This window comes from Anser cygnoides, chromosome 4 (genome assembly GCF_040182565.1).
Source record: "Anser cygnoides isolate HZ-2024a breed goose chromosome 4, Taihu_goose_T2T_genome, whole genome shotgun sequence".
NCBI classification, from domain to species: domain Eukaryota; kingdom Metazoa; phylum Chordata; class Aves; order Anseriformes; family Anatidae; genus Anser; species Anser cygnoides.
In genome coordinates, this window is record NC_089876.1 from 19,766,566 (window position 1) to 19,786,780 (window position 20,215).

The 20,215-nt window shown below is 39.8% G+C and overlaps 1 long non-coding RNA gene across 3 annotated transcripts in view; it reads left to right on the forward strand.

Annotated features, from left to right (window-relative positions):
• Positions 1-20,215, forward strand: part of LOC106033716 (uncharacterized) — a 278,677-nt gene that overhangs the window by 23,573 nt on the left and 234,889 nt on the right. Inside the window, exon 1 of one of the 3 annotated variants that reach the window (XR_010830991.1) lies at positions 8,877-9,008. The exons of the other annotated variants lie outside the window; for them this stretch is intronic. This is a non-coding gene — a long non-coding RNA (uncharacterized lncRNA). Of the gene's footprint in view, positions 1-8,876; positions 9,009-20,215 lie in introns of those variants that run through there. 3 annotated transcript variants of the gene reach the window in all.

Genomic DNA, 20,215 nt, shown 5'->3' on the forward strand with positions numbered 1-20,215 from the left:
CACATATGTATTTAAAATATCTATTTCCTATAAAATAGAAATTTCCTATTTCCATTTATAATGAAGTGAAATACTGTAGTATTTGATGACCACCAGTAAACACTGATTTTTCTAACGAGGACTACATTTAGTGATAAAAGTGTTGCAAATACTAACATTTCTTGTAATCTGACTTTTCTAGCCATGAAATCTCAAAATATTGTGAATTATGTTTACGCAGACAGTGAAATAGATTTGACATTTGGCAGCAGAGAGGCTGCATGGATGTGAAATAGTGTACTAGCAGTAGTTCTAGTCACAAAATGGTTTTGTGGGCAAGCTAACCTAAGCCTGTTATGAGAAGAGCTACGACAAGTTGTTATGGTAACTGGAACTGTACAGTAACAGGGTAGGATTAAATAGTTGATTTTCTTCCCTGTGTGGAGTTTTGTGAAGCATTGTTTTCCACATACAAAGGAGAAAAACATTTCAGAAGAAAATTAATGAGGAAATAGCCCAGACGAATGTTTGTGTAAATTGGCTGTTGTGCTTTCATGAATGGCCTTGCCCCTCATAAATGATAGGCCTTGCCCCCTTCCAGGCAGAGATGAATACACTTGCTCCACTGAAAGTCAATGTTTGTTTTGGTTGGATGTTTTCTCAGTTTTCAAGATATTGTTGCTTTTTGCTTTTCCAGTTTTATTGTTTCTCATATGGTGATTCTTTTATTGTTTCCGTATTTCTGCTCAGAGGATGTCTGTGGCACGAAGGCTGGTATCAGGGACGAGGTGCTTACGTTGCAGCACCAGAAGGCCTGTGAGTAGGAAGGATTTGGGGAAGAGGGGGACATGATTGACAGGACAGTGGCTACTGCTTCATGCCTTCTCCCAGACCCCATGGCAATTATTGAACACTCCAGTTATTCTGAATTCCCTTTGATAATGAGATATTTGTTTAATAGCTGAAAATTTGCTTCATCCATGTTTAACATTAATATAGACATATTTTATCATGATCATTTTCTGTACAAGTCACTTGTTTGACTCCTGCTTTTGTATCTGTGTAAGGCTGCTCGTTACTGCTATTATGGTCCCTGTTAGGGACTGTATATATCCCTGAGTGGGATATAACTCTTTTAGCAGTTTATCAGAACATTTGATGAGCTTCTAGTATGTTCTTTGTCTTGTGAGAATTATGGTTGCCTTTGTTTCAAGAAGCATCTTATTTTCTAAGTTTATTTTACAGAATACACATGCCAACAAACTGTATGGCCCTCTTAGCAGGGTTCACAGAATCATAGAATGAATCATAGCATGGTTTGGGTTGGAGAGGACCTTAAAGATCATCTGATTCCTCCCCCTCCCCTGGCCCTGGCTATACAAGGCTTTTTTTCTGAACCTGGCTACCCAAGGCTTTTTTGTGTTTATAGTGCTTACTAATATGTTGTTATAAATGCTCATGTCTTAGAGTTCAGGTTGCTAAACAGGCTCCATAAATTGCCTTTAACCCACTGGTTACCAGCTTTATTGGATGAGAACTGGTTATTTTTATCGTGGGTGTTTGTTTTCTAATGCAGCTTACTCTTCACATTTGCAGTCCACTTGAATTCAAGCACTGCTCAGAAATACGAGTTAAACTTTACTGGCCACCAAAGCAATCCTCTGGTACTCTAGCAGACTCTCTTCAGTTAAAAGCTGTATCTATATGATATGCTACCAATGTCATGCAAACTATAAAGGAGGTCTCCATTATGTTTATATTTCTTATGTTTATTTCCTGTAATGAATTCCACTTTTCAGATGCATAAATTTAAACTTGTGCCACTTAGGAATTTAGGCTTGCTGATTACAGAACATAAAACAGACAGCATGTATATAATATGCCAAGAAATAAGAAAAAAATAGCAGCGTAGATTGGAAGATCTCACCCTGATAGACAACAGTAAAATATGCACAGTTCAGATGACTATAACACAAATAAAACGCAACATTTTACAGAAGTGAGCCACAGCCACTGACATAGCTCTGGCACTAGCATGTGAGTAGTGATTATTCAAATGTCTCCATGATTAATTCAGCTTGTATTGATGCAAATAATCCTAGAGGAGACCTGTGAGAGCTAATGCATTTTGGTTCTGTGGCTTTACATTGATAGCACAAAACAGCAAAGAGGAAAGTCATTTTAATGATATTAATAATGGGATTACAGTATCAGGTCATTTAAAAGAATGGTGCTGACTCAGCTGTGGTAGTGCAGGGTTGAATGTAGAGATTAATTCTTGAGCATGCTACGTAGAAATCTACCGCTGGATATCTCATTGCACTAAAGTGTATTTCCTCCTTTGTAGGAAATGTTTAAAATGACAGCAGCTGATTTGATGCCTTCTGCCCTGCTGCTAGGAATTCTTTTATAACATCGGAGAGCTTTCTGTTAGAAGTGTTTACCTTTAGCCTGTGAGAGGGGGGTTTGCTTTGCTCCCCCCTCCAGGCACTGAAATCAGTTTCTTCTTTTATAATTCCCTGAAGGTCAATGAAAGTCCGAGGGGATCATAACTGCTCTGCATGGATAGCGGTCTCAGCCAGTGAATCTTATTAAAATCAGGGATGGGAAGGAGCAAACATTTCCTTTCAGTGAAAGGATATCTTCATACATGTTACCGGAGGCAGGCTCCTTGCTGGCTTTTGGTACCTTAAGCAGTTCTAGTGTTAGACACCAGTGCTTTTATTGTTTTATGAACAGGCCAATAAGCTTAATAGATGTGCAAAAATCACATTTTAGCATACGTTTCTTTGTAAGAGTGAGAAAAAAACCTACAAGCTGCCATCGATTTTTATTTTTTTAAGGTGCAAGTTACAAGTGCACCAGATAGCAATTTTGTTCCCTATGTTTAAAAATACAACAAGGGAAGAATAGAGGTATTTAAGTCAAAGTACTTAAAAGAAAAATCTGCTTGCTTTTTTATGTGGAGTTCTTGGGGACAGGCTTGAAGAAATAGGGAAAGCACATTTTTATACCTCTGCAAAGTACTCTTTCTGCATTAGTCATATTTTTGCTTGCTTTGATGGAGTGAAAATTAGAATTTTGAGGACAGGAAAAGCCTATTCATCTTTAGTAGAACTATATAATTAAAACTGAGTTGAAATTTAAACACACGTTTTTACCTTTATTTCTAACATTCCTTTTTTTTTTTCTGATCCAAAGTCATTAATGTAAGAGTGATATATCATTTATTTCTGGAGTCCATAAGAACTCATATAATGACATCTAGCCAAAACCACTACTGTATTAAACAGGATCAGCTCATGCGACTTGTAGTTTGAGCTTGCTGGTGACCAGGAAAAAAATAAGAGCATTAGTGAAGGATATTACGAGCACCATCTACTAATTAGAGACATGAATACTTCTGAAATTCTGTAACAACACTGGCAGCTGAGAGACATATCTTCCTCCTTAGCATCTTGGGTGGTAAATAATTGGGCTACTTTGGCCTGCCTGAACTTGAAAGTAAAGCTCATATTTTCTTGCTGAGAGTTTTCTTCACTTTGTGTTTTAAAATAGGTCAGAGGCATGCCTTCCCCTTTGGCTCTATATTAAGTCATATCACATAGCTGCAAACTCACCTTCTTCTCTGAGAAAGTTGCAGTTTGCTGTGTCTGGGAATACAGGCTTTGGCTGGGGGGATTAATTCTTCCTGAGCGTGCAGCATGATAGGCTCACTCCCACAAGGACTTGTTCTGCATGTACCATGTTAAGTTTCCTTCCCAAATACCTGGATACTTATAGGGTAGGACCTGGGGGGGTGGGAGTGGGGTTGTGGTAAAGCCTTGGATGTTGATTTAAATCATCTGCTGCTTTCTTCACTCTTGCCTGGATGAATTTGTAGCTGGGTGTGTTTTCCAAAAATGTCCTCTGCTGTCTCCCAGCCAGTAATAAATTCTCCTTGTTCAACTTCACTGGCCTCGCTTGCCCCTTAGCGTTTCTCCTCTGGGTTCAGGTCTCGCTTGCTCCGCTAGCTGTATCACAAGGGTTTAATGCTATTGTCTGCCTCACCAAGTACCTCCTGCAGTCAGAGATGGGTGAAATGCAATCATTTTTGAAAGGCTTCTATCACTAATGTCCAGATCATACCCGTAGTCCCAAGGGCTGTGAAAGGTCTGTGTGCAACCAAGGGGGAAGGTAAGAGCCTTGGGGATCTGTACTCTCCTGTTCTGGTATGATTTTTGAAATGAGAGTCACTCATGAATTGATTATCTTTGTACAAAAAATGTAGAAGTGTAGTTGAATGTCAAAATATTACAATGTCAGCCAGTTTCCCTGCACCAGACTTCTGCTGAACTAAATGGAGGTTGTGTGCTATTGAATGCTGATATGTGAGAGATTTGGATGAGACTGGGACGGTTGTTGTTATATTTGTCTGTGCTGGAGGACTGGAAATTGGTATATTGCCTCAAAGTTTGCACAGGTGGGCGAATGACGTAGAAGAGTGAGTCATCAAATTGAAATGGGAAAGGGGGCTAGAGAGCATTGTTTTCATGTTCAGTTTTGCTGTTGACGTGACTCTGTTGTTAACCACTTTATTATTCTACTGTAGTTATTTTTGCAAAGACATTTGCCAAGGATTAGTTTTTGTTCAGTTGCAAATATTGTATTTCAGCTGGAAGCCTTTTAATGTGGCTTTCAAAAGCTGAGAAATTGGTTGTCAGTGTGTGAAAAGTTCTTTGCCGGTACCATAAACTGCCTTTCATTGGGATGTTGTATATTTAGTGATTGCTAGCCCAATGGGGCATGTAGAATTTCCTGCTGTGGTCTTCTGTACAAATTTATTGGAGAAAGACATTGGAAAATGTTGCTGGTGTGCAACAATGCATGGAAAACTTTCACATTTGCGTAAAAGTGATGGAAATCCTCAGAAACAGTTGCTAGATTAAAACAAAGCCAAAATCTTTATGATTCTAGATGAGTTATCTGCACACAAATATTGGCAGGTAGGGGAGATGTTAGGTTTTATCACTGCCTCTGGGTAGCCAGAAAACTTTCAAATCCAGAATTAAACTGTTTTTCTTTTGGAAGAGAGAAGTAGAATATGATTTTCTCATTTGTTTGCATGCACGTACAAAATTACAAAACAAGAGCCATAAAATAAAACATACAACTTACAAATAGAAGTCCATCTTTCAGCTCTTTCCTGAAATTTTGAGATGTGTTGACTCATAAATCCTGCCCCAGCTTCTCTGTGTTTTGAGAAGCTTACTTGTCAGAGTCTGTGATTTTTTTGTTTGTTTATTTTGTTGTGACTGCAGAACCATATTGGAAAGGCATGTCTCTCTGAATGAAGATGTCAAAACAACGAATGAACTTGGAAGCATTGGATCAAATCTTTAGGTCTGACTGCGGAAAATAAAATATAGCTCAAGCTAGAGGGAAGCTGACACAGTTGTTGACTAAAGCTACTTGAATGGTTTTCTGAATTCAAGATGTCCAGGGATAAAAAGGTAGATTTTACACCAGTGGCTGGAGGGGAAGTTGGCTGGAGTGGAGGCACAAGATTTTCAAGGTGTAGATCGTATGTTAGCCTTAGCTTTAGGTGGGGTTTGAGGGTCACTTTGTAGTCCAGGTAGTGCTGCTCTTGCATTGAGCTAGAGTCTAAACTGGAGAATATATTATAAATGTATTCCACATTTAAATTTTGTATTTATTTTTTATTTTTTGTATTTTCAGCCACAGTGCAGTATTGTCTATGGGGGGCATAAATTCGTCGAGGGAGTCCTTGCATCTGGACGACCCTCCACCATTTCCTCTCCAGTAGATGATTTCTAGTCCCAGCTTTGGAGTCTACAGAAATAGAGCATGTTTAAATGTGAAATCCAGTGACTCAGGAAGCTCTAAGTGAGAACACAACATGTTTCAATTAAGCAGATACATAATTTACTTGCTGAGTGTGTCTGTCAGTGGGTCACCACGATGAAGTGCAGTGCACATGCCCTTTGAGGGAGATGAGCTTGCTTACAGTCACAGAGAGGATGAGGAATGATCCTAAGTAATTGTAGCCTACAAGTGCTTTAAGAGGGGAGTTACAAAGATGAGAGCACCAAACTTTTCTCAGAAGGTGGAGATGACAAGGGACGATGGCCACAACTTCAGGTTGGGTCGGGGAGGGTCAGGTTGGCCATCCTTTTTTGCTAGGAGGACAGTGCAGCACCCAGACAGGCAGCTGTCTTTTGAGGGTTTGCTACAGATGACCTGATTCAGTGTTGCTGATAATCCTGCTCTGAGGGCAAAACTGGACTGGAGAGCTTCAGAGGTCTCGTACAAATGACATTTCAATGATTCTCTTCCCAGTCTACTTGACCCAATTTTACCCTTCCCCTCCCCTACCCCAGCCTATGAAGGTGCTGAAAAGCTGGCTCGATTCAGCACTCCACCAAGTTCCAGTAGAAAGCTTTCAGACTTAGACACTTTGGCTCTCTGGGTAAGTGCTACTCTTCAGTGTGAACATAAGGTCTGTTTCAGCAGAGGTTGTTTAATAATCTCCTATAGAACTGCAGTAGTTGTTGCTGCCTCAGATGGAAAGTATACTCTTTTGACCTTGACTTCTCTAATATAAGCACACAGCAGCATGTATACATTTACGCAGAGAAAAACAATCCTACCAGATCCTACTTTGCATATATAATTTGGTTACAGGGAAGAGAATGAGAGAACAAGCTGCTTGTGGCAAATGTAAATAAATTAATTCATTACTACATAGCACTTCTTGCTGTGGCATGATAGGGTATTTTCAAATCTTGCAGTACAAAGTCTTATTGTCTTGGTTTGACCAGATGGACTAATGATCTTTTGGGTCCTATTATCTATGATCTGATGACTTTTTAAAATATTTGGAATCTGCATAAAGCAAATTTTAAACATAGCACTAAAAGAAAGACATGTAGTTGCATATAAGAATGCTGTTTGTTATTTTCTCTGCAGTTTCTTTTGATTAGTTCTACTTGAATGTCAAAAGTGAATCTTGATAAATCTGTGTGAAGGCAACACTGATGTAGAGACTCAAGCAGAGAGACAAAGCCACTTGCCATGGACCACACATCAAGTCAGATGATTCTCTCTCTTCATTAATTCTGATGATAAAATGGATGTGAAATCAATTCTTACACTGATCTGGAACAGATGTTGAAGATCTTTTAACAGAATCCAAGTAGGAATAGTGTCAAGCCAAAATAGCTCTCTAAATAATTAAGACACATTAATAAAACCACAAAATTCAGGGCTGTGGTATGAACACAGATTTAATACCAAAGAGAAGGGAAATCTGAGAAGAATTAAAATATTATTGACATATATATGCGGTGTCTTCTGTCTAGGAATTTATATTCTTCTCATCAGTGTAAATGCTAAATGTCTGAACAGCCAAGATTGAAGTGACTTGTGTGGAGGAGGGATGGGAAAAGCAGTTAGAAACCATGCCACAGATGATGCTTTCCTAATTATGAGGAGATCTTATCACTGAGATTTGCCAGCTGGATACATTTATTGATCCCCAATTGTTTTTGGGTTTATTTATGGTAGTGATGACCAAAGGGCTCTTTTTTTTAAAAAAAATTTGCAGCTGAAAATGTTGTAAGTTTATTTGCATTTGACTTCCGTATTGCAGTACAATTCCTCTCCAGGAAAGCCCTGCAGAAGAAATTACCTTATCACAACATATCACAAAAGATAGGTAGATCCCTGTGCATCAGAAGTAATATTCAAGCATCAGAGAAACAAGCTCTTTTGTACCACTGCAGCATTAAGATTGTCAGGGAGAGAAATGCAGAGCTCACCCTGAACATACATACCTGTTTTGTAAGTGAGGGATAAGTCTGTGCTTCAAGCGAAAGTCAGGCTACCAAAAGCTCAGGTAATTCCAGATTTTCATCTAATTCTTGACAGGCTTTTGGGTAAGTCACGTATTTCTTTGTTTTTGTGATTAAAATAAAGATAATCCAACCTTTCTCCTCCTTTCACTGTCACAGAATGCTGGTGATTTGTTCACCCTTGAGGAAAACACAAAGTGTTACAGTGATCCAAAATGCTATGCCTGCCTGTGGTTGTCGTTTTCAGCAAGATCTGTTTCTGTAGCTGCTTGCTTTAATGCAGCCAGCTCTAACCCTATGGACTGTTATCAGGCCCTGACACTTGCTCCAAAACCTCGTAAGAGGTAAATCTGTTGTTTAAGTTTTCTTTCCCTAAATCTAAAAAGAGTCACAGGGTCTCATCCTTTCTTGCTGAGCAGGGGAAAGAAAGACTGGAGTCTGGATGTCCTCTGTGGGAGTCTGGGCCCGCTGTGTCAGGCTGGTGGCCCTGCAAACATCCTCACAGGTGGGAGCTGGTGCTGAGGACTGATACTGGAGTGCTCCAGCAACAATAAGCCCTCCTCTGTCGCAGCTCTATTAGTTAGAAGGCTAGAAAGGACTGGTACGACTCCTCTTTTACACCAGTCTGTGACAGTACTGGGTTTGTGTTTACTAATTCACGTTCCCAGAGATACAGGATCTGCTTCCAGTCACTAAAATTTCCTGAAATAAACTGGAGGGATATAATGAAATGTTTTCACATGAAATGAAATCTGCCAGAATGTTCTCTGTGCTCAGCCCTGGCACCGTTACATTACATTGGGATATTTCCTTGAGCCTGCACCAGGGGGCACTTTAAGACTGATTAAGGGAAGTGGAAAACTTTGCAACACTAATTCCACATCATCATGAGCAGAGTAAACAGTCTGGTACAAAACAAAATATAAAAAAAACATAAGCAATTAAATATGTATTTAGCAGCAAGTGTGATTCGATTCCTGTTTTTCCCCCAGCAACTGCACTTGCTGAAACTGGACATGCAACTGAAAATTACTTTCTTGTTCTAAACAGATTGTATCGTTGTCTTCTTGTTCGTCTAAATAAATGGACTTTGCTTTTCAGCATCTAGCTAAACACAGGATCAGATGCTATATTTTTTTGGTTAATCAGCCCCTGTCTCTGCAGCTATCTCTGATGGTAGGTTTACATTTTTTTTGTATGTGTTTGTTTGTTTCTTCACTGGAACTGGTGAAATTTCTGTTCTCCAGCATTCTTGTTTGTTTTGTTTCTCTCAACTGGTTTTATCTGACTTGGGTCCATTCAGAACTAGGGTTCTGTTCCAGGACAGCCCTCTAGAGTGTCTCCTGAGCATGAGAAAGTGCTTTTGCTGCCATGTTAATGTCCATTCCCCTGCCAGAAATATGTGTTTGCCAAAGTGTTTGAATTCTGAAATGATTTGTCTTGTTAAGCACATTAGAAGGACATAATAATCAGAACTCCTAATTCTAACAGAATTTTTTCTTCTAAGCTTTCCTAAACTATTCAGAAGTAATCAGATTTATTAGATAAATGCTGACAGAAATGTAGCTTTGTTATACATCTTTTTCCACAAAATGAAAAATTTGCTTTCATAATATCAATGTTATATAAACTGTGAGAAGGTAGATAAGAACGACCCATTCAGTTCTCTGCAACACGAAAATGTGCAGTACATAGCCAAGATGACTTGATGTCTTGCAACAATAGGTGTACACTGATTAGCATATAAAATAGACAATAAAGGCGAAGCTTTTTTTGAGTTTCATTTGTAAGGTAGATTGTAAGTATTTGCCTTTTTTTTTTTTCTGTATCTTCTGTGCATCTGACTGCAGTTCACTGCCTCAGACACTGATGGGTTTGCTTATTTTAAGAAGATGGTAGCACTGTTCGAATATATGGGATGTGCTATTTTTTGTCAGAAAGTACTATGTTGTTGAAGCTGAAGCATTTTGGGGAAACAAGGCTTTTGATAAAACTTTGTCAGGAAAGTGTCTCAGCGTTGGGAATACTGAGATGGTGCTAAAAATATGCTCACCTCAGAACAGCTAACACCCAGTCACAGAGGATGAGTGTTGCTTTTAGTTTGGTACTCTATACTGCCTCTATATATAGAAGTACGTAGCTATACCTAGCTCAAGTGCCACCTCAATGTGTTATGTAAAATTATTCTAAGGAAAGTCTGAAAAAGTTGGAAAATTAATCTGAACGGAGAGCTCTACAGGCATGACCCAGGGGCTGCTGTAGTATCTGCATAGTCAGATGCTCGCTCTGAGCCAGCTTCTGCCTGAAGCTTTCGTACCTGCTAGCGTGCGGCAGTGCCTGCAGTAAAACGTGCTGCTGCGCGGGTGGGCACGTGGGCACGGGGCTGCAGGGCGCTGAGCTGGGGTGGGCTGACAGCCCCGGGGCAAAAGTGGGGCCTGCACGGTGCTGCTTTCCCTGAGCAGAGAGGAGGCACGTCTTAACAGCAAGCAAGAAGAGTGTGTGACTGCAAGTTGATAGGTTGAACTTAACAGATGAAAAATGAGGTCTAACTGGTGATTAAACAACACTGGTGTTTGAAGCAATTAGACAACGGTTCATTTAGCTCTCTCCTTTCTGGAGGGAAGCTAGATGGAAGAGCCTGAATTTCAGAGCTCTTGCTGCATCCTGGGATCCTTCAAATACTTCTGGGCTTTTGTTGCCCTGGCTTTGGGAAAGAGGCAAAGACCGATCAGAGAGAGATGGAGTCAGAACAGATTCCAAAAGGATGTTTCAGTTAACAGGCCTCAGTTGTCAAAAATGAATGTCTTGCTCTTTTAGACTCCCTGACCCCTCCTGTGACCACTTGTTAGCCAGGTAAGACTGCATCTTCTGAATCATTGTGATCTGAACCTTCAAGCAAAGATGCAGATAAAAATTTCTTAGATAGTCGAAGGTAGAAATGAAATAAGTTTACAAGGTTGCTGCCTCTTTGGCAGCTCTGTAGTCTACTCCTTTTCTTTGTTTATATGTGGATGGTTTACATGTAAGAATATCTTTACAGCATTATTGCATAACTAAGCCACATGCCAATTCATGAAGTTAGTTTTGAAGTTTTTATTTGGAATATAGCCATTAGTGTTGCTTTGGAAGTAGGTCGTGGTAGGGGTTACCAAGGGGTCTTGAGTAAGCTCCTGAAGTAGGATTTCTGGTCTACGCTGTGTTCTGAGCTCTGATTACACTAACAGCAGCAACTATCTAATTAGCTTAAAGATAGCTTTGGTGTGTCTGTGCAATCTGCAGTGATACCACATGTGTTTGCGCATGTGTATGTATACATCATGTAGCTGTAACACATGGTGGTGTAAGATTCACAAACAGGAATTATGTGTTTTAACTTCTCCATTTATTTAGGTGCTTCTCATTTTGTCATCTTCTTCTTTTTGCTCTTAAAATTAACTTAATTCATCATCACAGAGTGCCTTGCTCTCCTAGAATGGACTGCTGTTAGCATTATAATCATCCTGTGCAGTGTGCTCATTAAACAAAACAACAAAAAAAAAACACTATCTAGAAATACCTCCCTTTAGATTTCAATTTTTTTTCCATATATTCTGTCTTCATAGAATTCTAGAAGATGGTTGTGGTGATTGTCTACTAAGAAGCTAAAGTGTGCCTACCTTAGAACTCAGATTTCTTAGTATTTGATATTATAAAGGGAGCTGAGTCATATTAACCCTATTGACTTTTTTTTTTTTTTCCTGCTTAACATATTCCATTGAATTAGCCCAAATGGCATTGACTGGGACTCTAGAGACCATGCTTCAAGACCCTGCTTTGTCTGATTCAAAGTAAGAGAATGAACCTTCATCTTGGCTTTCCTTTGCAGATGTCAGAGTCAATGGGTTACTGTGAAGTGGGATTTTCTTTCTTTTCTTAGGGCTATTTTTTTTAGTGGTCTCTTCTTCAAATCAGTGTGAAATAAAAACTCTGAAAACTAGAAATATTTTGGAAAGTGGACAGCTGTTTTCATCCTCAGGTGTTGTGAATATGTTTTCATTCTTTCCAGTTCTTTTGTTAGCAAGTACAGTCTTGTATGTAATCAGAGTAGAGACAGAATGCAAAAATACTGCAGAAATTCTAACACAGAAAACCTTCCTGGGGAGCTCCTTCATCTCTGCTGTTATATTATGAAATCATTAGATTTTGAGATGTTTGAAACCCTCTGTGGCAAATTACAGTAAATCAGAGTAATTCTTCCTGTGCATTCCACTACCAGCAAATATAGCTTTGAATCCATAGCTAATTATAACATCTCTGTTATTGCTTAGGCTTTTTAAATAAAAGAATGTACTCTGTCAGCATTTCCCAATGTTTCTGGTAAAGTGCAGTGTACAAATGTTCCTACAGTACTCCAGGGCTTATAGGTCATGATCTTATGCTGCTGTGGAAGTGAATGCACAAGAGCGCATTCACTACTCCAGCTAAAATAGAGTGTGTTCCCATTGAGTGACCACAAGTGTACACATGACATGAGGAAAAGTTCCTGCACTTTGGTCATGTGTTTGGAAAGACAACCAAGATGATCACAGAACCTCAGACGTACTGAGGTGACTAGAGGACTCTGGAGATCATCTAACCTAAACCTCTACTTCAAGCAGGGTCAGCTACAGCAGATTGCTCATGGCTGTGTCATATCTGATTTTGAGTATCTCTCAGGAGATACTGGAGCAGGTTGCCCAGAGAGGTTGTATTTAATCGCTCTCCCAGTAAAAGTGTTGCTCAACCTGTTGCTGGTACCACTGAGAAGAATCTAGCTCCACCTTCTTTGCTGTCACCATCAGGTATTTATCCATATTGATAAGTTCCTTTCAAGTCTTCTCTTCTCCAGGCTAAACAGCCCCAGCTGTCTCAGCCTTTCCTCATACAACAGATGTTGCAGTCCCTTAATTGTCTTCACATCTCTTCAATGGACCTGCTCCAGTATGTCCATGTTGCTCTTTTAGTGGGGAGCTGTGGTGTTCTCACAGTGATACACAGTTAAGCTCCACCATGCCACTCTCTCACTCTCTCTCCTCAAAAAGAGCAGAGGGATAAAATATGATGAAAAAAGGCACATTGGTTGAGAGCAGATTATTTAAAGAAAAAAAGAGAGGGGGGAAAAAAAAAGAACAGGCCATGTGAAAGCAGAAAGAGAAAACAATTATCCTCTGCTTCCCGTCAGCAAGCTATGTTCACCCATGTCTTATGCCACCTCTTATGCTTCCTTTCAATAGTTATGTCAAAAATTCCCTGTTAACAGTGCATGTGTCCTGCCTTTGACTTTCTGCTCATTGCGATCCTCAAACTTGGAGGAGATCTTTGAAAATCAAACAGCTCTCCTGAATCCCTCTTTTCTTTAGGTCTGTGCTCCATGTGAATCTTCCGAGCATGTCACTGAATGGGCAAAAATCTACTTTCCTGAAGTCCAGGGTCTTGCAATTTGCAATGACCTCAGTGAGGTTGTAGCTCTGTAACTACACGCGTCTAATTACTACTGAGATGTCTAATTACTACTGTCTGTTCCCCATGCTGTGAACATTGGTGTACATCCACTTCAGAGAGGCACCAGTTTACTGATTTCTGAGAAAAAATGTGAAAACCTTTTTGTGTTTTGTCGTGTGTGTGCCTAGACTTGGGGCGGCCCCTTCAGCCCAGCTCCCACTCAGTTGGTGGATCCTGTCTCTTTGAAGCAGTCCTCGGTCATCAAAGAGGATGCCAAGGGTCGTTGCTCCCATCAGTGGTGGGGATTGTGGCCTACGTCATGTCACTGCCACTGCACAGGCACACGTAAACAATTTTTGTCCCCCTTCTGCACAAACTGCTCCCTAGGTACCCCTAGGTTTCCCAGGTACCTGCTGAAAGGGTGATGAGGGACTCTCCCTCATCTCCTGGTTCGGGTTAGAGCACCCCGTGATCAAGAACAGCTGGCAGAGCTTGTTAAAAACTGCTAGGGCTTGCTAGAAGTTGTGGCCTGCTGGAGGTGTTCTTCCCCGGCAGCAGCAGGAGGCTCGATGCTCCTCAGAGAGCTCCCAGGAGCCCTCTGGCAATTGCAGGGGGTCAGGAAGATTTAAAAGCAGAGCCCAGCAACTGCTGTGCAAATTGCTGCGTCTGAATTTAACACGGAGGAGGTCAGCTAGAAACAGGTTGCAGTTGCCAGGTTGATGCATTCGCCTCCCCTCCCGCCTGATCCTAAGGTGTCCCTGACTAAAAAACAAGCGGAGCGATGAGGAAGATGAACTGTACTTATACAGTGCCTCTGAACCAAGGCTGTGGGTTCACTGCCTCTTTTGTGGTACGTGCAAAGGGATAGGACATGGCATTGAAAGCCGCCTTTTGCATTTTGTCCTTAATTCGCTATTTTTTAAAAACTGTTTTCTGCATGTTCCGAGTTGCTCAGAAACAGCCTACTCTGGATGTAAGAAAACCAGCAATGTACCTAATGTTGTAGATGGCAGCCGATTCTGTCTGCTGCTGACACTTTGTTGTACTGTTTTGTCATCATAAGTACAATGGAAGAGCACTCTTGTTGTTAAAACTTTTCTTTCCATCTGCTCATTCTGACTTTAAGCATAAGCCTGCTTAGCACAAAGGGAAGGCATCCTATCTAGCAAGGAGAGGTTCAGGAGGGTTCACTGTAAACAAACTGATGAGATGAATGTAAACAGGAGCAGCATGTTCTACTACAGATGGCTACCCCTCCCTCTTGCCTTATAATCCCCATGCTCATAATGAAATATTTTTGTTCCTTAGGATCCTATAATAAAATTGGAGGTAGCAAGAAATGGATTTTCTGAAAATCAGGTTTGAATTCTTCATCTGCTACCAATGATAATGGGTGGCAGAAGAATTAAACCCCCAACTTCACGGGTTACCCTGCTTTGAGCAGGAGGTTGCACTAGGTGACCTCCTTCCAACCAGAATTTTCCTATGATTTTATGGATTATAATCTTATGGATTATATCCCAAATGAGTGGCTATAGCAACATTATTCAATATAGCAGTTCGGTATTTAACTGCACCAATAGAAGTCATAGCACTGCTATCAGGAGTATATCTTACCTTATTTCTAGCTCTTCTGTTGTATCTCTTCCATAAATTGTTAATGGAGAAATTAAGGATTTTGTGATGAATCCTTTTTCAGTCTAGAGGCTAAAGCTGTACTTCTTTAAAGATGGTGAGGGGGCTGGAGCACTTCTCCTATGAGAAGAAATTAAGGGAAGTGAGCTTGCTCAGCCTGGGGATGAGGTGACTTTGGGGGCACTTACCAGCAGCTCCCAGTACCTACAAGGAGGTTGTTAAGAAGACAGAGCCAGCTGCATGGTGGGAGGGTGAGAGACAATGAGCAGAAATTGAAATGAGATGTTTGGGCTGGATGTAGGGATAAAATGTCTTCCCTTGAGGACAGTCAGGCTCTGGAACAGGCTGCCCAGAGAAGATGTGCAGTGTCCATCCCTGGAGTTCTCCAAGATCCATCTGGATCAAGTCGTGGCAGACCTTGTCTGACCTCAGCGCTGGCCCTGCTGTGGGCAGGAAGCTGGACTAGAGATCTCCTGTGGTCCCTCCAAAATGAATTGTCCTGTCATCCTTGTGTAGCAAACTCCAGATCTGTTCAGAAGATCATATTTGCTGTTGTGAAATCCTCAAGCTTAGTTCCCCCTCTGATAAGGATGTACATGAGTGTGTTTTTTTTTTATTTTTATTATTTTTTGTTTATTTTAGCAGTAAAATGAATTTAATTAGGCTTGAATCCTTGGGTCTTGTGCTTCTTGCCTTCCCGGTTGTAAGAAGAGTCTCGACCATCGTAATCTGTGCGGTGATGTCATCTGAAGTTTGTGGAGAGAATCCAATGGAAGGAAGACTTGCAATTGTTAAATCCAGGGGAGATGATGGTCGTTACTGCTTTTGTCCCTGAGGTTAGACTTCTAATTTTGTGGTGGTGTGGTTTCTTAGTTCCTAAATGGGTATTATTGTCCCTCCCTCTGTCTTTTTGATTTCACGTGTGAGATTGTGCTGAGGGGAGGAGGACAATAACTCTCACTCTCAAATTGACATGTTGTCTGTACAAGGAGTGATTAATAGTGTAGTTTTTAATTTCTGCTCTTGTGTCTCTGATTTTCTTACATGATTTAATTTTTTTTAAAGTATGAGCATGATTCATACTTAAAGGATTTATCTGTAGCTATGAGCATAGCTATGAGCTGTAGCTGCTTATTTTTCTTGTTTTCTAGTTTATTTATTTATTTTTTCTTCCTTAAAGATGAAATTCCATAGAATTAGAAGAAAGTTGCAAAACAGGCAGGATCCATGCATGATATGCAAGATCAAGGATTATGCATAACGTGAACTCTCTGCTTTGCTTACTCCCACTACTCACCTGTTCCCCTTCTTATATCTTAATAAAACACTGAATGAAATTTCACGCTACTGCTGCTGCTTCTGCAGACTCGCAGATATTCACAATCAATACTCAGTCTGCTGAAATGCTGGTAGCATCACTTTGAATTGAGATCATTGGGCGGCTGATCTTCAGCTTGCCTTCTTGCCTTTCTAGGCTGAGTAGTTCAGAGAGATACCAGAGCTGCTGCTTCTCAGAGGAGAAGGGTGAGCATAAAGGTACCAACTCCACTCCATGTTGTGTGCTGTGATCCATACATTTATTTCGTTTAAATGGTGCCTGTAATACCTACCACTGTTCAGGGTCTAGGACAAGGTGTTGTTTTGTGGCTAGGGGAAATTATTGTGTGCTCCGGAGCATAGTTCCCTGCTCCATCCAAGCCCAGATGGTGAGAAGCCTGGCAGAACTGCAGTTCTGCCCGTCCATATCACTGCAATCTAATCCTCTGCCATGCTGCTTTCATTCCTGGGTGAAGCATGGGCTATTGATTTTGCAGTGCTGGAATTGCCTGCATTTGTTTGGAGAGTTGGACACAGCTGAGGTTTTATTATTATCGTGGTGCCTTGTCTTTGTTAGGGATCCCTGTGGAGATGAAGAGAAAAAGAAGAGAGCCTGCTCTCTCTTGAGAGAGAGAGCCTTTGCTTCAAGGATAGGCCATCAGACTGGATATGAGCAACTATACATCCTTTTGATTTAAAGGAATATTTATAGGATTGCAATGAGCAGGTTTTGCAAATCACAAGTAGTGAAGAAAGCATTTCTACCTGCAGAAATCCATATTGGAGCACACAGCATTCCTTCTGGCTGTTCTAGGACCATCTGTAGGTGGTGGTTTTGTTTGAGAGGAGCCTCTTGGCTTTGAGAAATTGAGGGTATCTAAGCTGGTTACGTGGTTGTTGCTGTCTTCAGTGGCTTTCCTAGTTACTAAAAACTCATACATTAAAGAAATATTCTAAATCACATTTATTCTTAAATCTAAAGTGAAGTGTTGCAAGCTAAAGATTTTTATTTATTTATTCACATTTATAACTAAAAAGGCCTCTCTGGCCTCTCTTTTATAAGCTCTGGGAGCTTATAAAATTAAAACATACTTGATAAAAGGAAGAAAGGTTTCAAACGTATGAAATGCCTCAACCTACCACATTTCTCTCACAATCATTCCAGAAAGTGGTCACCTATTGTACTCAAGAGCTTTGCAGATATTTTCTATAACTCTTATTTAAACCTGGTTTCATTTTGAAAGGGTACTAAGAAGTTGACTGAAATGAGGAAAAAAAAAGAAAGGATCTAATAAATGACCTATTGCAATAGAAGTCAGACATTTTATGCAGTAAGTCTAACTTCCTTCTGTTCCTCAAATATATGTGTATATGTATACCTCACTCCCATTCCACTGGTTTGTCCGAAAATCCTAGCATCCCAACCTCCAACTTCTCCATCTTTGCAATAAGCCATGTTTCTTCCCACCCCCTCCCTGCCTCCAACACCCTCAGAAACTTTTTGACACAGGCTCTAATAGGGCCAACTCTGGTTCTCCCTTGTCTTTGATTCCTATTGCTTCAAAATATCAGTAAACTTTTGATGTGAAGCAGAAAATTTCAGGAGAAAGAGGTGGGTAAGGCAGAGAGAAATAGGAGAGAAGATGCAAAGGTTGAATGACATTTTCCTGGGAAGTTTCCCAGCATAATCAGCCTGAGAGCTTCTCCCTAAAGGTCTAACTACAAAGTAAAATGTAGGTGTGATTGTAGCATACTAAGAATAAAATGAATATACTTATATCTCTCCTGCTACATATGCAACAACACAGTGTCTAATAACTAAAAATCAAACTCTCTGGGGGTTGAAAGTACACGGTTGCCAATCTGTCACTGCACCCTCATTGCTGTATTACTGTGCATACTGAAGCTAGCACAAATATACCCATGCACATTTCATTCTCCAATGTAAACTATCCCACCAAACTGAAGACATTGGCTTAACTTTACCTCACTGCCAAATTAATAGTAAAGCATGCGATGCTCATGCTCATGCTATTGATGTAGTTCAACTCTCTACTCGTTCTGTCCCATAAATGGGAATTTATGAGACTATAACCGCAGCAAATCTGAAAGCTAAACACAGAATGAGAAACTACATTCCTTGTTTGATCATTAAGATGAAATCTTGGGCTAACTGTACCATGCATTTTTTGGCAAAACTCAACATCTGCTCGGTCACTTGTCCCCACTATGCCGCACACTTCTGGGAACTCTTAACAGGCCAATTTGTTGTACACAGGTAAATTCTTTCTGTACAATGCATAAAATTGCATTCCTAATCAGAGGATATACTTTTAGAAACCTTCTCATCTTGCAAATAACAGTTCAATAATAAGCAGTTTTGGAGACGTGGTGGTATTCCTTGCTTTTCTAGTGTGTGGGCTATTAACTACAGGAATTGATTGTTAGTCATTCTGGACTCCTACTTTGATAGGAAAAAGGCTGTAACCATTTTAGAACCTCTTCTTTAGTATTTTAAGAATTTCTGAACAGTCTTTGAATTGGTTGTTCTGGCTTCTAGAGATTTTTGAACTTTTGTGTATAGTGAAGACCAATTGTTGGCATAATAACTCATGAACGTCAATTGAAAGTAAATGCTACAATTAAACTTCTTAGGCAGAAATCAGATAAAAGATCAAAACCAATACTTAGCTTACCAATTTAAACTGTAGATACTGCACCTGGGAAGAAACATTTGATTGCCTCATTTTTTGAACAAGATAGAGTTTCGACAAAATACTTCTCATTTCATTTACAATACTTATTTTCAATCCCTCCCCAAGAGATTGGCTTGGAGTTTATTATCTCATGTTTTTTTGGACACTCAAAATTTCAGATCTATTTAATTTATTCTTTGTATTCTTTTTTCCAGTTTTATTATTTTCCACAAAAATTTATTCAGCTTGGAAAACATACTTTACTTTGATTTTTTTTCACTGTTGCTTCAAATGTCTCTTCATATCCCTTTCACTTCTTCATTAGCTGTAATTGATTTTCACCTTTTAAAAACTATTTCCCTGAGAACTTTGGAGGGATTAAGCTTTTGTTTAATAAAAATTTCTAGCTTCAGGTTCAGGTTATATTGAGTTGTGTGTGTGTATAACAGGCTTGAGGCTATGGTGAGAGCCACTGACCTTTTTTGTCTTGCAAGGAAATTCAACTCAAGCCTGCATACCTACAAGGTTCATGAATGTAACATGCTTATCTAGGGTCACGTTTACTGCCAATATTAACGGTTCTTTAAAATTGTGTGCAATTACTGAATCTGGTGCTTCAGTTTTTACTGATATTTATAGTCTTTGCACACTAAAAAAAAAAAAAAAAGCCCTCCTTCCCCCATCTCCCCTTTTATATATGTATATATGTTTTGTTCAGATAAAACTGAAATACGTTGTAAATTTGTAAGATGTTTTCCATTTGAATTGTTTTCCATGGCACTGACAGATCATGGTACTCCTGCCTAGACACAAAGGCAAGAACAGCAGAAACATCACGGAATTAACCTTGTGCAAAAAAACTGTGAATAAATGATAGAGCAAACACATCCTGACTGTGCTCTGAATTCATATTGTTTTTAAAAGCTACATATTTTAGTCACTCAGAGATAGAAGAAAGTAATCCAGATGGATTACCAGACATTTTTAAAAGATGCCTAAGGAACTAGAAGCTATGCTTTGCTCTCAATAGCCTGGATATAAACTGGTTATGGTGGAGCACATGAGGGTCTTTCCAGGTGTGTTTTTGTTTTAATATGTTGGAAAGATGTGCCTTGCAAGAACAATTGCTCAGGAAAACATTATGATTAGCATAATCATTTATTTACTTATTCACTTATTTATTTAAAGTCCCTGTTGTGCAGCAAGTTCCTTCAGGTCATAAGAGTTTTTTTTTTTTTCTTTCCAAACTCCCAACACCTGCTGCTAATTTTCTAA